Here is an 18,257-nt window from a genome sequence, read left to right as displayed (position 1 = left end):
ATTCCTGTGTCAAATTTTGTTATCTGGACTTGTTACCAGTAGTGGCAAAAAAAAATCAGAAATGTTGGCTGGAAGGGATCTACAGGGGGTCTTCTAGTTCAAGACTATCAGCAGTACTAGATCAGGTCGGCACCGGCTTTGTCTTGAGACTGTCCAAAGATGGAGATTTCATGGCCTTTCTGGGAAGCTTGTGAAGTGGTTTTCAGAAGAAGTCACCTGTGTGGAAGTGTGGGATTAGACAACTCCCCCAACCTCTTTTACGTGGCCACTGCAGAACAAAGGAACTGCTCCTCAGCATGGGCAGCCTCCTGAGGTTTTGTCACATGTGGGTGGCTGACAGCAAAGGTTTGGCAGGACAAAGCCTATCCCAGTTAGCCAAGTAGCACGTTGCCTGTGAGTGAGACTTAGCTCTCTGAATTTTACATATTGTAAAGTTCAAGAGTTGAGTCTAAGGTCATCACACAGTCGCCTCCCTCAATCAGTGGAGAAATATTTCCCAACAGTAATTCGTCTCATCCTAAGATAGATGTCTATAAGGTGGAATGAGCTGCCCTCAGGAGATATACTCCTTTTATCAGCTATGGTGGGAGAGTAGGTGAACAATTTAGACTATAAGTCTACATTCCAAATTTCAGATATTTCTGTATTTTTGAATCAAATTGTCAGAAAGTTAAGAATAATAGCTTCTGTTCTATATACCTATATATGTGTATATATAACACATATTACAAAGTTTGGTTATCATATCATTAAAAAATCATAGCATTTTAACAATGCTTTGCATCTGCAGAAAGAAATTCCGTGCTAAATTATCACTCAGACGTTAATTTTCCAAAAAATCTCTCTCTCTGAAGAGGTCACTGGAGACTTGATAATAGAAATTAAATGCCTCAAGGTTTAATTTATGTTTTATACTTTTTCCATTTGCAGGAAAAATACCAAAGGCATAAACAGCATTTCTCTGTAACTATTTAGGGAGTTTTACAAATATCTTAAGGAATTAAATTTCAGCATGCATAGACTGTGTAGCAGAAGGAATCCAGTATGCAGTGAAACATAAGCAATGCATGCTGAGATCCATAGTTATGTCTAGAATTAAATATAATTTAGCATTTTAACATTTAACAATCCAATAAGATGAAGCCAATGCTTTCCTAGCAGCTTTAGTCACTCAGCTGGGAATAAGCTAGTTAAAGAAGGCGTATTTAATACAAGTGGTGAAGATTTTTTAAAAGGGTCACTAAGCAAATAGGCAGTTGATGACTTTTTTGTATGAAAAAGTTGCCCTCCTGTTTATCTACACTGCTCTGTGGCTGAACGTTGCTACTGCTATTTTCAGCCTCTGTCTCATTTGGTACAGATAATGCAAAATATTTTCTTTTACTTTAAATGAAATAGGACCAGTTCATGACTTTAAGGGTGCAGGGCAGGGAGGGAGAGAATGATACTTACAGTAGCTTCAAAATGGATCCTGGTAAAACAAGCAACAACAACATGGCTGTGACACCTCTGATGTAGACTAGTTCTGTTTCGAGGTTGAAGGCCCCAATATCACATCTTTTATGGCTGCAGTCCTGTTTACTGTTCTTTAACCTTTGTGCTCAATGTTTGTTCACATAAAATGAAGACAACCAGGTCAAGCATCATTAAAAGGTTTTCTTCTTAAATAATTATTCTGTCAATAGAGCACTACTTTTTTCCCAGCCAACATAGACAAATAGACTGTCTGTGACCCAGGTCTTGGCATAGCTTGGATGTCCTAATGGACATGATTGGTTATGATTGTTGATGGAAACAGGACATGAAGTAGCATCCCTATCACAAACCATAAAAATCTAATACTCAGTTGAATAAGCAACAGAGTAAAACATTATTCCATGCAGTCATTTTAAATAGATACAGAGTTTTGGATGCTTATTTGTGGTGAGCAGTTTCCTGTATAGTATGTGACAAGCTCAGTCACTGACCACAGGATGCAGAAAGATCTGTTTTATATACAAAACTTCTCTGTAGACAGATGTCAACTGCCTTGAGCCTTTCCTTAAGCAGCCGGGTACACAGTGGAAGTATCCAGGTCACTGGGATTTGGGAGATTGATGTTGAACTCGTGGTTCAGTCAGGTCTTCAGTGAACTCTTCACCTTTGCTTTAAGCTTCTTCAATTTATTTGGCCTGTGTAGTAGTACTAAAGATTTATCAGCCAGCCATGCTGACCACTTACTGACACTGAAAATCCTCAAAATATTATTATATCCTTTTTTTCATTTCTAGATAGATATTTTCTGTTTTCCTGGTGTGGTTAAGTATATACTTTATTTCCTGTGGTTGGAATAAACATCATAACTGTAATCTTGATATTTTAGCTCTGAACAAGATATTAGAATAAGGAGAGCATTGCTATCTCTGCAGCTACTTTTATCTCCTCCCCATTAGATGTTCCTGAGGATATACTAGAAACGTATCAAACAATATCACAGTAACTACCCTTGCACATGGTAGAAAACAACCGTCACATTAGGACTGGCTGAAAAGCAAAATTCTAGCCCATGAGACATACCAAGGTTTCAAAGCCTGTTCTAACACAGACAAAACCAATACCTCCTTTTAAACTAGGATGAAGAAAAGAAACCTATTCTGGGAGACCGGCTGGGTTATTGTCTATAACCTATAGATTCCTTACTCATCTTGGACAATAAAAGAGCCAAACTCAGCTCCTCACAAGGAAGCAGACAGTGAAGAGGTTGAATTCGATCTTCCCTCCTTCCAAGTAAATGCTTTTCTCTCCCTGATACACTCCTGAACCTGAGAACCCCACTAATCACATTTTCAGAGACTACTGGTATGTTTTAGAAAACACTTTGGTTTTAACAAAATAGCCGTCATGGAAGAAAAGAGCTAATCCAAGCTTTGAAGCAACTGTAGTTGCAGAGAGCAAGATGAACTACCCCTCGGATGTTTGGCCTCCTATTCTGCACGCAGTTGCCCATGTCAAAAAGCGGTCGTACAAGGTTACTTGTTCCAGTCAGACAGGCGTCAAACATTTCAGGGCGCACATAAGAGAATACTTGGGGACTTTACAAGCCTAAGTATTTTGGGATGCCAATTCGGTCCAGTGCTTTTCCTTACTTCAGATTTATGGTCAGCACATCTAGCCAGTAGTAACAAATGAGGGCTTTTTCAGCCAGGCAAATATTCACACCTGATGGCTCAGCACTAAAATGCAGCCATATTTCCAGGGTTTAATTCACTCTAGACCTCAGCTGCACAGGACTTCCCAGCACTACAAATCATTGGCGCTTTTGACAAAGGCAGACTTGGTATTTTAATATTGCATATCTCCTTTTTTCTTTTCAAAAAGTTCGAGTAAAATGGGATGACAATTGAATATTTTCCAAGGTGAAAAAAAATTATGAGGATATGAGAATGAAATTACTCCACCAGAAAGGCTCTATCCATCAAGCTAGTCAAAATATGAAACTTACCTATGCCTTTGATAAGGTTGTGGAGCCATTTTAATTGAATTCTGAAGGAGGCAAGGCTCATGTGCTCAGTCAGTCGTCTTCGTTTCTTTTCCTATAATGTCTGGACCATTTTTGTCCTAATCTGATATTAAGATAAAGGTTTCAGAAGATATAAGAATATGCTGTCAGATATAGCGAAAAAGATCCTTGTATTGTGACTCTTGATAGTCAATGTGGATTCCTCAATATGTAATGAAGTATGAGTTTGTGCCTCATATAACTCATGAAAAAGATTAGTCAAGTGTAAGAATAAAATGATTGGCAACTGGACTTTCATAGCTCTGGCTCTTAGAGAACTGTATAGATTTTTATAAGAAAAGAGTAGATAAAGAAGGCATATAAGTAAGGTTCTCCTCTACTGAAAGTTTATAGACAGTCTACACAGCTATCTTTGGTCAACTATCTATTCTTTAGCAGTAACACTTGATTATGTCAAAGTTTGCATGGGGGATATCTCTGATAAAGCACTGATAGCACTGAACCGCATTATATTTTATCTAATCGCCCAGATTACAAGACATTTATGAAAGCAATAAAAGCTAATAGTTGCAACATTTCACTGACAGAGGGGCAAGAAACAATAAAGGTGCTTGCACATACCCTGAAGACCACTTAGCTGAGGTGCAGGTATCTATGATGTCTTGTTTGTCCTTTTTAACTGATGGGAAGCTAAGACAGGCCACTTCTTTTGTTTCCCCCTGACCCTGAATATTCCAAAAGCTGTGTGATTTTGCATCTTCCATGAGACTACATCTCCCAGGACGCAGGATTGTCCCACCACTGTCCAGCTTGGCTGTATCTAGGAAGTCCTTCTGGCTGTAGTGCAAGGCAGGAACATAGCTCAGCTGAGGAAGCCAGCCTTACAGAGGAGAAGTAAGAGATATTCACACTACTTCTCTCCTAATCCACTGTCTTAGCTGATTTTAAGTTAAGTGTTCTGGTTATGATCAACACTCCCCAGATCATTCAATTTGGATATGTTTTATCAAGAAAAAGTTTGCATTTTCCCCTTGCATTGTTCATGAAGAATGTAATTCAACACAAAGTCCAGCTTTTTATCTAAAACTGTTCCAGCAGCAAACTGAAAAGCAGTCCTGTAAATCACATTCCTTAGTTTGTTCACTGAAATGAAGAAAAAAGTATTTTTCAGGATTTTGAGGAACAATTTTTGAAATGCAGCTAGCAATAATAACAACAACAATAATACAGAAACGTAGTACAAGAAATAGAAAATGCAGTATATAATCTTTTAAAAATACTGATTTGTTTACCCATAGTTTTGAACAACAGTATTTGTCAGCAGAAACCTGTGAATACATTTAGTTAACTCCAGACTGCATTTTTAATCCGTCTGCTGAATACCTCTTGTTTTTATTAGTAAGGATGTAAGGAAATATTTTTCCAACTCCTCTTAAAAGGTTCATAAGGTTTTGTATGTTGCATATTCTCAAAGACTGACAAGAATTTCTTCATGTTTAAGTTTTAATATTCACTCTTTACTTCTCCATCCTATAATGTAATAACATTCTTTTAATATGTTTTAAACATATCACATGTTCACATTAAATCAAAGTAAATTCCCGACCATTGTAATTGTAAACACTATTATCACAGAATTTTCATGAACTGATGTATATGATGATTTTGTTTTTTAATTATATCTATACAAAAATGCAGTTACTTCTTGGTCACCTTAGCGAACTCAGATAAAGAAGTAGCTGCTATTGCAGGGCCAAGTGTACTGAGCCTGAACCTCAAGACAATTCAAATCTCTTTGTATTCATAGTTTATGCATAAAGCATATTTTGCTGTCTTCAGTAGATCATAAATCTTTGAAAACTTCTATTATTTTTGAAATAACCTCCTGCTGCCTATGTTATACAATAAATTAGTTGCTAACAAAAGTGAATTTGACTCAGCCAAGATGGTAGTGAGTAGTGACTGTTGGGCTGCCAGTGAAGGCTTTGGTTCCCAGGCCTCCAGCCAACACAGACTAAGCAGATTAAGGAGGTAACTTGCTCAGTGTTGATGAAAGATGGGAAAAGGTCATGCTAAGATACTATCTCCTTCTTTTTCCCCTTTATTTGTGTTAGCATCTCATATGCAGTTGGTAGGTCTTAAAATACAGAGAAATATAGACAGTACATCACACACTTTTAGCTCTCTCCTAAACAAACTTAATTATCTAAAATTGGGTTATGTGCAAACAACTTTTAAATTTAGAAGTAGCTCCTTCACCTAGCACATGGTATAACTGCATTGGTTCTGTTTTGTTGGAGTGTACAATGATGAGGTGGAGTTTCCAAACTCCAGTCAAACCTTTTCAAGCAAATGGAACCTGCGTTTTCCTCGGCTGGCAGGCCTAGCATGTTCTTATGCGTACTTGGGGAGCACCACCACTACAGCTGTGCTGGCTTCCAGCCATCAACCTCCTAGTTCACAGGAGAGGATTTATGAACTCTCTTGGATTCATCCCCATTCAAACTTAAACATGAGCTTAATCCCAGTAAAGTCAGTGATATTTAAACACATACAGAAAGCTACGCATGGGATTGCAAAACAGAAATGGTTACAGGAGAACGGTATCATTTCTACCACCTTCTCCTTTGGCTCTTCAGCCTCAACCAGGTGGGTCCAACTATAGCTCCAAGACCTTCTGGCCAACCTTCAATTTCTTCTTTTGGAGAAAGCTCACTTTTATTTTCTTTTCATTGCCAAATCAGAGTAAAGTCTAATTTGAAATGGCAAAGTACTATATGAAATGGAATTACCTTCTTCTGCTCAGCTCTCATAAAAACTGAGAGTTGTAGTTTAAGTAAAAGATAATGGTATTTTTATTAAACTAAATGACACTTGTTAGCAACACTAAAGGGTCAAACCAGAAGTGGTCTTGCTTCATGCTGCCCAAATGAGTAATAAAATGCAATTATTTCCCTCTCAAAGTGCTGTGGTGACTTTTTTCCACTCATTTATGTGGTTTCCCCATTACATGTTCCCTGCATGTGCAGAGCAGGGTCATTCTGCTGAAATATCCCTGTCGTAAGATTCCATGAAAATTCACACTTATCTACAGTTTAAATATTTCTCTCTCATCTACCTCAGAACTCCATTTACCAGGATTTTTTTAGCAGAGGACAGGGGAGTTTATCGAGCTCAGTAGTTTTTCTTTCACTCTCAAACTGAACTTAGGAAACATATTTAAGTAGAACCACGAAACATTCAAGACTTGAGATTTTATAACCCAGAAACTAGGGAAACCAGTGCCATGTGCGATGAACGCCAATGAATTTAGTGCTCTTTTCTGGTGAAAGTAAAGGGGCCTTATGAGATGAGAAGGTATGATTAATGTCAGAAATGTGGTGTGAGTCAAACTTTCCACCCTGATTAAGGCAAAATACTTATGAATGAAGGCAGGAGGATGATATAACCATGTCACATTTCTCAATTAACTGATTATGTAAATGGCCTTCAAGACAGATTATAAAAAATATGAATATACATGCATTGCTATCAGGATGTTCTTGATCAGTATAAATTATTAAAAATTTATAAATATTGACTCCTGCTACTCATGTTTCATACCTCTCAGAATAAGGCAGAGTAGCTTGTGGACTGTAGCCTAATTCAAACCAACCTTTATGTTGTGTATGAACAGCCTTTAAATTAAGAAAAAATTGTTAAGATTGCAGTAGCTTTTTTGGTGTTAAATCCTTCTTTTGGAGGGAGGGGAGAGGAAGAGGAGGGAAGATGATACAGCACCGTCCTTCTGCCACTCAGGCCTTTTCCCTGTCTCCTGTAGTCCCACTGCTGGGGGACATTTTCTAAGTCCAGAGTTGAACTACGGTTAACCTTTGGGACAGCACAAACCAGCTCCTTCTGAAACTACTGAGAATTTGTCATCATCTTCAGGGAAAAAAAAAACCAACCAAAACAACAAAGACCAAGACCTGGATGTTTCAATTTTATCTAGACACATTTTGCCTGATTTTCACACATATGAGGCAAGTTCTTCAGTTCTGTCATGTTTCTGAGATTTCCTGGTGTGAATTTTATCTTCTTTGATTTGCAGCTCTTTCACCTTATTATTCCCACTCACAACCCATTGAAGTAGGTACTCCGCTCAGATAGCATTACTTCACTATTGACATGTTAAATATTATTCTTCCTTCTTCCTTCCATAAATGCCTTTCCTAAGATATGTGAATTAAAATCTATTAACCTGTTCCAGTCAGTCACATGCAATTGCCCTTTTAATGATTTTTCTTGCATTCATTTTTGTTCCTATTTGTATTGAGATAGATAGATAGATGTATGTTGGTTTTTTTTTGTCTTAAAAAAATCAAACCCAAACTTAAGAATGGAATACCTACACCACAGAACAGAGGAGGCTAGGTACTAAAGACTGATAAGACTCTGACCTCCCCTGTGACACTCTTTACTGTACAGAAATCGTTGCTTTAACAGCAAAACATATCTTATATTAAGTTTATGCCTATTCTGTTGTGCAGCATCATTCCCTGTCTCACCCTTCTCAGTGCACCTGTGTGTGTTGTGCCTTTTACCAAACACTGGTGCTGCTGGAGGCCTCTTCTCAATCACGCCCATATGAGGTAGGGATCAGACAGACTGGGAAAGCAAAGGAAAGCCAGAGCACTTGACTGGGTGAATCTGAGGGAGGGAATGCAAAAGACCAGGTACATCACCTGTCAGACTTTGCCTACCTCAGCTGGAATATCCTTCTCAGCTGGGTTTATTTTCCTTATGGGGAATTTGTGCAGTTAGCACAGGGTGAAAGCTAGTAGGCAATTTTCTGACAAAATGAATTTTACTCAGAAAGTGCTGACTCACTAAAAATAAAGCTTTTCACATTGTGTGTCAGCTTCAATGAAACAATGTTTGGGAAAGCATTCTCTGCTCGAGGATGGAATTTCTGCTTAAAACTACAGACAGAGGGCCACCACTGTATAGCCAAAAACCTAGCTTTCAGGAGGGAGCTATGGGGCTCAAACCCTTGCTCCAGCCCAGATTCTGCTCACCAAACACAGAGATTCATAGGTCCCAGAGCTGGAAAATGGTGAGATGATGTCTGGAAGCCAAATCTTTCATTTTCTATAGCTTGTCATCTTAGGCAACTGTAGAACTTTGCACTTGATATGACCCATTAATTATTTTCACTCGATAAAGGATGTGTAATTTAATTTGCCATTACTACACATGCACGTGGTTCTGTTGCATTAGTGGTTTACGTATTAAAATTAATAATTTAATATTGATAGTAAATTAATAGATTAATATTTCTTTAATATTAATATTAAATTCTATGCCACATGCTAGAACAAGCTTCCTTGCTTGGCTCTGGAATGTATTGTTAAATACGAGAATGTTTCTAAAATAACTGGGATAATAACAACTACATGTGGCTACTCATGCACTGTTCAGTTTATTTACTTTAGAGTCTTCAAAGAGAGGCAAAACAGTCTTTGATAGAAAATAAAATCTGAAGCCTTTACTGTACTGCAGTAATCTCCCTGACATGTCAAGCATAGCAATTTCTGCTAAATGATTTCATGGCTCCTGCACTTTTGCAGCAGTTTGTCAAAGAGTCTCTGCAAGACATTTGTGTGTGATTATAGCCCAGAGTTACAGGCTCTGGGGAGGCAAACCTCTCTCTTGGTGCGTCACGCCAGCTGTAGCCCCAGCTACAGCCCTGTACTCCTGCAGTAGGAGTTGTACCACAGTGGGAGTAGAAGGAAGAGAGACTGGGAACTCTCGACCTAGGATGCCAGAGGGTAGGCTGTAAAGGATTTTTACTGCAAGCGTGGGATTTATTGCATCTATTGTTATATCCACTGAATTCACAGTACTGAGTTGTGGATAAAGTTTCCTATGTGTCTAACAACATCATGCACTAGAGATAGATACAACGTAATTTCTGTTAACTTGTGTTTGCCATTGCCTCTTACCCAATGTGGCATAGATTGAACCATCTCACTTAGACACGCTTGCAGAATCCAAACCTTTGATCAGAATGAGGCATTCTAAATGGCAAAGTCTTGTGTAGATGTTTTGCTTCAGTCTTGGTGGTTTCCATTTAAGCAGTACTAAAAAAAAAAAAGGGTAAAAATCTCAGCCATAGAGCAAATGAGGCTTAGACATGTAAGCTCACTGCACAGCAATGATGGTTTTCTGTTTATATACCACCCTTTATCCAGGCAGATTCCAAATACATACACAAAACTGTGTTTGTGTGTACAAGACTTCACCCAGTGCAAGCCTGCAGGTCCCTCAGGAGTGGAGCTCTGCAGCTGTACAAACAATGCACAGCAGTACCCAGCAGGTTGGAGAGGAAGATGTTTTCAGGCTGAGGTTGGAGCTGCAGTTTAGACTCAAGATCTATTAACTCTCATCAGTGCTGGGTTGCAGAGGTACAGCCAAGTGCCAGCTTCACAAAGGAACTTGGGTGCTGGCACTTTTATCATCTCACTTGAGCTTTCTATGTCCTGGCTCTGAAATGCAATGAGGTAAGTCCTTTCAGACGACTTGGGAGAGTTAGGTTCCTCAGAGCAGATTTCACATGGTAAATGGCTTTCTACTCAGAGTTTTAAATCTAGGAGGTATAGAGGGAGGGCCACCTTCAGTCCAGCTAATTTACATTTTCTAGGCAGAAACTCACTACCCTGGAAGTTAGAGGGCAAGTATGCCTTCCCTATGCTGAGGACAACACATATCTCCACTCACTATTCTTGGTCTTAACCCAGCTCCTGCACCTAAGGTGCCAACACAATTTTTATCAGAGTCAACTATCTGCAGTACAACAGGGTTAAACTTTATCTTGGGGTCCGGTTTGACCATCTCAAGAGCTTAGGTACTGCTTAACATGTGCAGAACTGTAATTTGTATTTAGATATCTCAAGCCTCTCTATTTCTCTTTGAACATTTGAGTTAGGTTTCTAACTCTAGAGGAGGTCAAAATGAACTAAACCAATCTAGTTCTCCAGTTTGCATAAGGAAAACCCATACACTTAGAAAATGAGTACTTTCAGAAGGAGCTAGAAGCCGTTTGCTAGGAATTAGAAGCCTGAGCCAGAAACAGTCCAGAGAAGACTGCTGCTCCCCTCACTCAAGCACAGATGGCACCTTCAGCCCCAGCAGGACCTTTCCCCACAGCTGTCACTGCTCTATTTCTCCTTGCAGAGCAGGGAAGCTGTTCTACATTTTGTGCCACCTAGCAGCCATCTGCTGTCTACCTTTGAAGACAGTGGGGAGAAACAGGCACTTACCTGAGACAGGATACAGTTTAAGAAAAACATGAGAGAAGTAGGCATCTAAGTAGGAACAATACGTCTAAGCTTTCAGTACAGTCATGGAGATCTGGTCAACATAGTCAGTGGAGACCAAAAAGCAACTCAGTTCACCCTTCAATACAATTACCTGTAGTGGGCTGAACTGCCCTCTGGTTTGCCTTCACTGTATAAACTATACCTCCACTGGCCACACCAGACACTTGAAAACCTGCCTCACATTCAGGCACCTACATGTAGATCCTGGATTCCACTGTCAATGTGGAGCTGAATCCTACCCTTACCCTAAGGCTGAGCTGGATTACAGGCTTGTTTCTCAGCCCTAGCTACAAAGGGAGTGAGAGTAGCTCAGGGGTGGACATGCTCATGCTTTCCTCATTTGAGCTGTGCTCTTGAAGCAATGTCTTTTCTAAGCTGCTGACCTGAGCTGAGACTGAGCAGGTTCCATAATAAGTCTGGGTGCTCTATTCCTGCTCCTGTATGCCACAGCAGAAATAAAGTGTTGGGCAGCAGGAAGAAGGAACTCTCTCCAGTAGGAAAAGAGTAGTTAGGTGTCTGCACAAGCTGTCCTGCAATCCTGACAACTCCTGTCTCATAAAGCTGCTCTAAGGAAGGCGTCCAGGCTAAGGAAGGAGCACTGATGCTGGGGCAGGAGCACCCAGGCTGGGATAGGAGGCCCCTGGCTGCTGGGTCTCCCAGAGCCACTCTGCTGATCAAGGCAGCAATCCATGTGGGCATCCACGTAAGCACAGTTTGAGCACCCAGAGCATTGAAGCTTGTCTGTGATCTGATAATGCCATCGTAGTAGGACCTGTCCCAGCACTCTACCACTTCTCATGTTATTAAAAATACTTCTTGGAGTATTGTGAGGATCCTGTGACAAGCTCGTATCTGAAAGATGCCAGCTCCACCTAACTTTGCTCTCAAATGCCTGGTTGCCAAGTTTGTGTACAGACAGAATGAAACACATATGAGTGTTAAGGGGATTGTAATGAAGTGATCCCGCAGTTGTACTGCAAGTGTACAATCTTGTGACCATACAAGCAGGGCTACTGAACTCACCAGAGGAAGGAAGAAAGGGAGATCAGCCCCTGGAGATCATTCACATTAAGGTCCCAGTTCTGCAGCTGGGTTCCCCAGTATTAATAGGGCTTCTGCTTGAGCTTATGTTGATAAATGGGAACTTAGTTACACACTTCTGATTAAAACTAAACAGAATTTGACAGTGCAACCTTTTCCTTATGCTAGAAACTTACAGCTGTGTGCCAAATATGCAAGATAAAAGAATATAACAGAACTTAAATAGTATAAAAATAGGTTACAGTAAGCGTATATTTTTATAGCTACATATTTTTTCCAGTTGATTCCACCCAGTCCATCTTTCTTCAAATAATTGTCATTAATCAAATACAAATATAGGCCCCATGAGTCTAACTCAGATTTAAAGCTAAGCACATGTGTAAGTGTTTGTTGGTCTGGAGTCTTAGTTGTTGCAGTTTTATTGAAAAACATTCTATAACAGGTTTTTTCCCTCCATCTCCTCCTGCTCCCACCCAACAAATCAAATTACAGGGGGATTGATCTAATAATTTTGAAAGATGTTTTCATATATCAAATATAGTCTTACCCCACACAAAAAAAATAGAAAGGCAGAACGAATCTGCTTTTTCCATTGTCAATAGCAGCTACAGTCAATTTTCACTTTGAATCTTGCAGATGGACAGCAGCTTCAGTGACATGCAGAGCAGCAACAGTTATGGAGAAATCAAGTAAGCTCATAAAGCATCAGCTCACGCAAGTCAGGAAAAGCAGGAGTGAAGGTTCAGGTAGGCTGCTGCTCGCCTGGGCAGTTCCTCTAAAGACACCAGAAGCATTGCAGCCTTCTGATGAAGAGCAAGTGCCTGGATTTGGGCTCAGAACAAAAAACCGACCTTTACTCTGAACTGTCAAAACATACCCCATGCATCTGCTATTACTGGAAGAAGTCTTACTGATTTCAGTAGGATTCTAAATGATTACAAAAGTAAGCATGTGGCTGTGCTTTTGCAAAACTTGGAATATAAAAAATTATATTCATAAAGAAGTTTTCATATGTATACAGATGCATATATTTAGATCTATACATACTCATGTTCTGTGTATACACAGATACCTTACATTCACATAGATATATAGAGGAAAATTATTTACCAACCCAGAACTTAAAAAGAACAAAGAAAACGCCTGAAGTCTGATAACTCTTGGCACTCAAACTCAAAGAATCCAAGAAAGCAGAAAGAAAAAAGAGAGTAGAATGTCTTCTCCGCTCATCACAAGGAGTCCAGACTATATGCTTACCATGGTCCCAGGCTGTAATAGCATCTTCAGCCATGTCTTTCTGTGAAAGCCGCCTTTCTGCAACGATCTCCAGCAATTCACATTCTTCCTCTCTACAAAAGGGCCTTTGGATATGCAAAATAAACCAGCCCTTATTATTTTCTTTCCATCTCTAACATCCTGTGACACATACTTCTGTTTCCAGCTGCCCCATGACTTATTGTAGCAGGAAAATCTGCCATTTTCCCATATCCCTGTGATAAAACTTTCAGGGAACTCTGCATTTTGGATATTCTGTTTGTGCTGAAGTAGGATTTTAACATTTGGAGGAAAACAAGACACCTTCAAGCTACTTCAGTTCAATCTTGCACTTGAAGAATAATTTGTACAAGTCACAAATATTTCAGCACAGAGTAAACCCTCTGCTTTTCCTTTAGGATCATAAGGTTAGATTGACAGCTGGGATACAGATTTCACACAAATAGCAAATGAGTTTGCAGGTTCAAATGGTCTCTTTTCCACACACCTTCTGCAAACCTTGGAAATTACTGGAATGGAAGATGAATTACTCAGGTTCTGTGAGATCAAGGAGCAAGACCCTCCATGAGGAAAAATTGTGTACAGGACAAGGGTCAAGGTACATCTCAAATGTTCTCAGTTATCTATTCTGCTATGAAACCAAATACAAGAAGAGAAAAGGACTTCTTAACTCCACTCTTCTTCCTCCCTCTTCTTGTAGTAGGGGGATTTGCTTAATTCTTTACAGCTGACCCAGCCCTTCTGCCCTGACAATCTGTGCTAAGTTTACGGCATGCAGCTGCAGTCCTTCTGCTCAGGGCAAGAATGTTAACCCTTCCCCTGACAATCCTTGAACTGATTATATACAGTCCATCACATGAATATGTTTTGAGACACCACCAGATGGTTGTTATTTAGGTGAAAGCAGACCCAAATAGAATAATAGTCCAAAACACTGCAGGGTCAGTTACTAAACTACTAATTTGTGATCAGAAGTTGAAAGGAAGAAACATGTTGGCATGGAGAAGGGGCATGGATGGGAACTGTTTGTGTGCCTTAGTCCCTTTGCACTCTTCCTCTTGAAGAACTTTCAAGCCAAAGCTTTTTCTTCCATTAACTGTCTTGTTTGGGGGCTTGGGTCAGGTTGTATTTTTATTTTTCTAAATGAGCTCTTCTGAAACACGAACCTTTTCAAGGAAAGGTTGAACTTAATTCACAGCGGAGCCAGAAGAAGAGAGCCAACCTTCCACTGGCACTTCTGCGCCTGAAAAAGGAAGAAAATTGACACCTGGAAATGCTGACATTTCAGAAAACACATCTTACCCATTTTGAGTACAAGCAGGATGCTGGCAAACAACGTGACATTGAAGCAGGAGGAATGTAGGAAAACTTACAAAACAAAACCTGAGAAGACTATTCAGAAACAAATAAATAATGAGTCTGCTGAGCAGTGCCATGGCTAATGAATTTGTATGACCACGTTTCAAGTCATGAACAGAACCTGGTAGATATTGCTTATCCTTCCCCATATAACAGTTGCACATGTATTAACACTGACGCTTGAAGCGGCCCATTGAAACTGTTGTATTTGTACTGATCTACCTCAAATCAGTGTGACCATTTCCTTTAGGGCTTTGCAGATAGCCAGTATTTCAGTTTGGAGGCCAAGTTATACATAGATTCAGTTCAGATTGAACTGAGTTTAGATGTTCTTCATATTTGCTTTCCTTACGAAAGTGAGAATCAGAAAATTTCCACTATACAGAAAGTAAAGCAGGCAAATAAAATGACGGGTGAGAACCCTGGCACTGCAGAAGGACCCTCCATCTTTTCAATCTGGAGCCAGACTGTCCCTCGCTGCAGGGGGGTGATACAGCCACGTGGCCAATGCTTCCCAACTGACTGCAGGTCTTGCCAGGGACAGGGGAAGCATGTCCCCCTCCCAGAGGACACACAGTGCAGACTGCAGAGCTTTAATCCTTCTGCTTGATATCTCCCCTCCTTACCCCATTCCTCCCCAATAAACCTGTGTCTTACTGGCATGTCAGGCCAGACCAGCTCTGCCAGGTCCAGGGCGAGGGTTGTGTCAGCTGGTGGCCTTCACCTGGGAGAGGAAAATGCTGGCTTTGCTGATGGGGAACATGGTTTAGTGGGCATAGTGATGTTGGGTTGACAACTGGACTTGGTGATCTAAGAGGTCTTTTCCAACCTTGTGACAGTCTTCTGTTCTCTGGACACAAAGTATTCACTCCTTTTATCATTAGGCACCTAATGAGTTAGCTTGCCTAATGTCTGAATCAGTCTCTCTCCAACATCTATAAGGAAAGACCAGCAATACCACACTTCTAACATGGAAGCACCAGCTAAGCAGCAGATAGGACTGGGTGAACATAGCTCAGACACTGCATCTTAGTAGAGGACTCCCTTTTATGCTGACCTGCTCTCCACTGGTGTCCATACACTCTCCTACATCCTGCCATTCAGGTACCTTCTTCATTTGAGCTAATTTATAAGCTCCTCAAGAAAGCAAGTGATCTTTGAATGATAACATGCTCTATAGATCTGCGGTACAAATACAAAAAGATCTATTACAAAAATATTTGGAACTTGAAGTCAAAGAAAATAAAATCTAGACTTTAACTTATATTTAGTCCAAGCAGAAGACAATTGGAAGTGATTTATCTCTTCCACTTTAATATATTATATATGTATATAAAAAAAATGCTTGTAAATCAGAAACAACTTGCAAGCAAAAAATCCCAGGAACAAATCTGTGGCATTCTGTACACTCATATGGTGGGTGTATTTCTGTCCTGTAATGTTAGCCTTGTTAGTGGTTTGGTTTTTTTCCTTCCTTTCTGTATTATTGTAACTAATTTTATTTTATTTTTATAGAAAACTCAAGAAAGTTTGTAGGAGCTTTTCCTATGCTAGCAAACAGCAGAAACAGCATCACAATCATTTGATGCCACTTCAGCTTAAACAGTACTCATGCTAGTTATTTTCAAAGACATTGTCTTTTGTAAATAAACCCATATACTACTAAGATTTTCAAACCTGGAGCTTTTGTGGGTCATACCACAGAAACAGACTTCCTCCCAAACCTGTTTTTCCTTGTCAGGTTATTGGTTCTTCATCTGCCGATTTATGGGAAAACGTAACCAGAATCCTCCACTGGAGACCACTTTCCCAACTTAGTTGAAAGGTAGTCATATCTGTGGGCTTGAAATTCCTGCAAGGGTAAGACTTTGATTTGTTTCTTGAAAGACAGGATTATAATGGAAAATAGTGTTAGGCTAAAGAAATAGCACTGGTGGTGTAATTTGGCAGAAAAATAAAGGCCATCCAAACAAAAGGGTTTGCATTTCTGGAAAAATAATTTTAGTTTTAGGCCAACGCTGTCTGGACTGAGCAAAAATATGATTTACACCTTTCTAAAACCTTGAACCCATTGCCAGAAGTATGTAAGAAAAGTAAAAATCTTAAGGAGTAAATTTCTTGGGCTGCCATTTCCAATGACTAAGTTTGACAAATAAAACTTAATTTTTACATCTGCCATGGATTCCAGGGTATGATTAATAGCTTGAGCATTGTGGCCAGTAGCCAATGTATGTATGTGATTACAGCAATCTTAAATATAGTACATTTTGAATAAATATGCCAAAAAAAGAGTATAAAAACCACTCCATGCATACTTGGAAAAAATCTTGTCACAGTGTCAAATATTAAATCCTTATGCAAGTTAAATACCACAGGCATCGTTAGGCAAATCACAAAGGCATGGGGTCCCACTGGCATCAGCTCAGCTTTAGGAGCTCAATTGTTGAAACACCATTTCTGTTCATTTTGTTTTCTACATTTAGTTTCAGCTGATTTGCTACATGTGGTAGTGGTAAAAACACTAAAAAAGAAACCCCCCAAAAAAACAAAACAAGAAACCTACACCCAAAACTTCCTGCTTTGCCAAAAGTACGATGTGAAACTGGTAGCCTTTTAGTGTCACCTGTCAAAAAAACAAGAAAGTTGTTCATTTAAAAATTATACCGTGCTAACTCAGATTTTGTGATGAGCACAATTTCTCTTTCCTCTTCGAAGGGCATCAAGTTCTCAGCTGTGCTGACAGCAATAGAAGGACAATAGAGATCACTAAATCTACCGCATTTGCACCACAGCATTACTTTATGTAATTTTTACCTGGGAAAATTCACTGAGATTTTAGAAGAGATACAGGATATCCTCCAAATCCCTATATCTGCAGGACTGGGCATTTTTATGCCTCCTCTCTCCTTACCTTCATGCCATCACCTCTTCTGCTTCTGCAGTCCTGCTGATGTTGGCTCTTCCTTTAGTGCCCCCACCATGCCTTTGTTCTACAGAGGAAAACTCTGCCCGAGGGGAACAGTTTTAGGTAGGAACAAAAAAGGTGGAAGCTCCTGGAAGTTCAGAGCTTAACTAAGGCTTTTTCAAGCCAATCAGTAATTTTGGCTTTACTACCAGTCATGTGGTTTTAACAACTTCCTTTTTTTTTTTATGAAAACTTACTCTGTGTCTCTCTTTTGTGCAACAGGTTTCAAAAGCCTGAGTTCTGCAAGCCTCTCCTCTCTGTAAAAAGTGGAAGGTAGTCTGGTATACAGTGATTTTATTCTATCTTCAGGAGGAATTTTAGACACCAGGTTCCCAATTCTGCCAAACTGTTCAGGGCAGAAATTTTTGCATAGATGCACGACATCAGCTACATAAGGGAAACTCAACTGCAATCTCAACTTTTCAGGGGAGGGAGGAAGAAGTACCTTTGTTGTTAAAGGCTATCCTCTGCCTACCTTCAAATGGGTGAGGTTCACTTGCTATAATTACATTCCTTACCTAATTATGTCCTTAAACAGTGATCACATCTAAAAGCAGGGCTTGCTTTTATCTAAGCAGTGAATTCCAAGCCAACATTTGTATTAAGCAGTATTGACATCCAGTGGAGAGTTAGAATAATTACAGGCATGCAGATAACCAAGTGCAGTCATCCAGTTTAGGTTCTGAGTTCAGCTTCAAATAAACAATCTACTTACCTTATTCTAAAGACACTATCCTCCCAGCAAATCTAACTCTTA

The sequence above is a fragment of the Mesitornis unicolor genome, unplaced genomic scaffold (assembly GCF_000695765.1).
Source record: "Mesitornis unicolor isolate BGI_N332 unplaced genomic scaffold, ASM69576v1 scaffold53891, whole genome shotgun sequence".
Lineage (NCBI taxonomy): Eukaryota > Metazoa > Chordata > Aves > Mesitornithiformes > Mesitornithidae > Mesitornis > Mesitornis unicolor.
The sequence above is the reverse complement of the archived record's forward strand: the minus strand, read 5'-3'. Positions refer to the sequence as shown.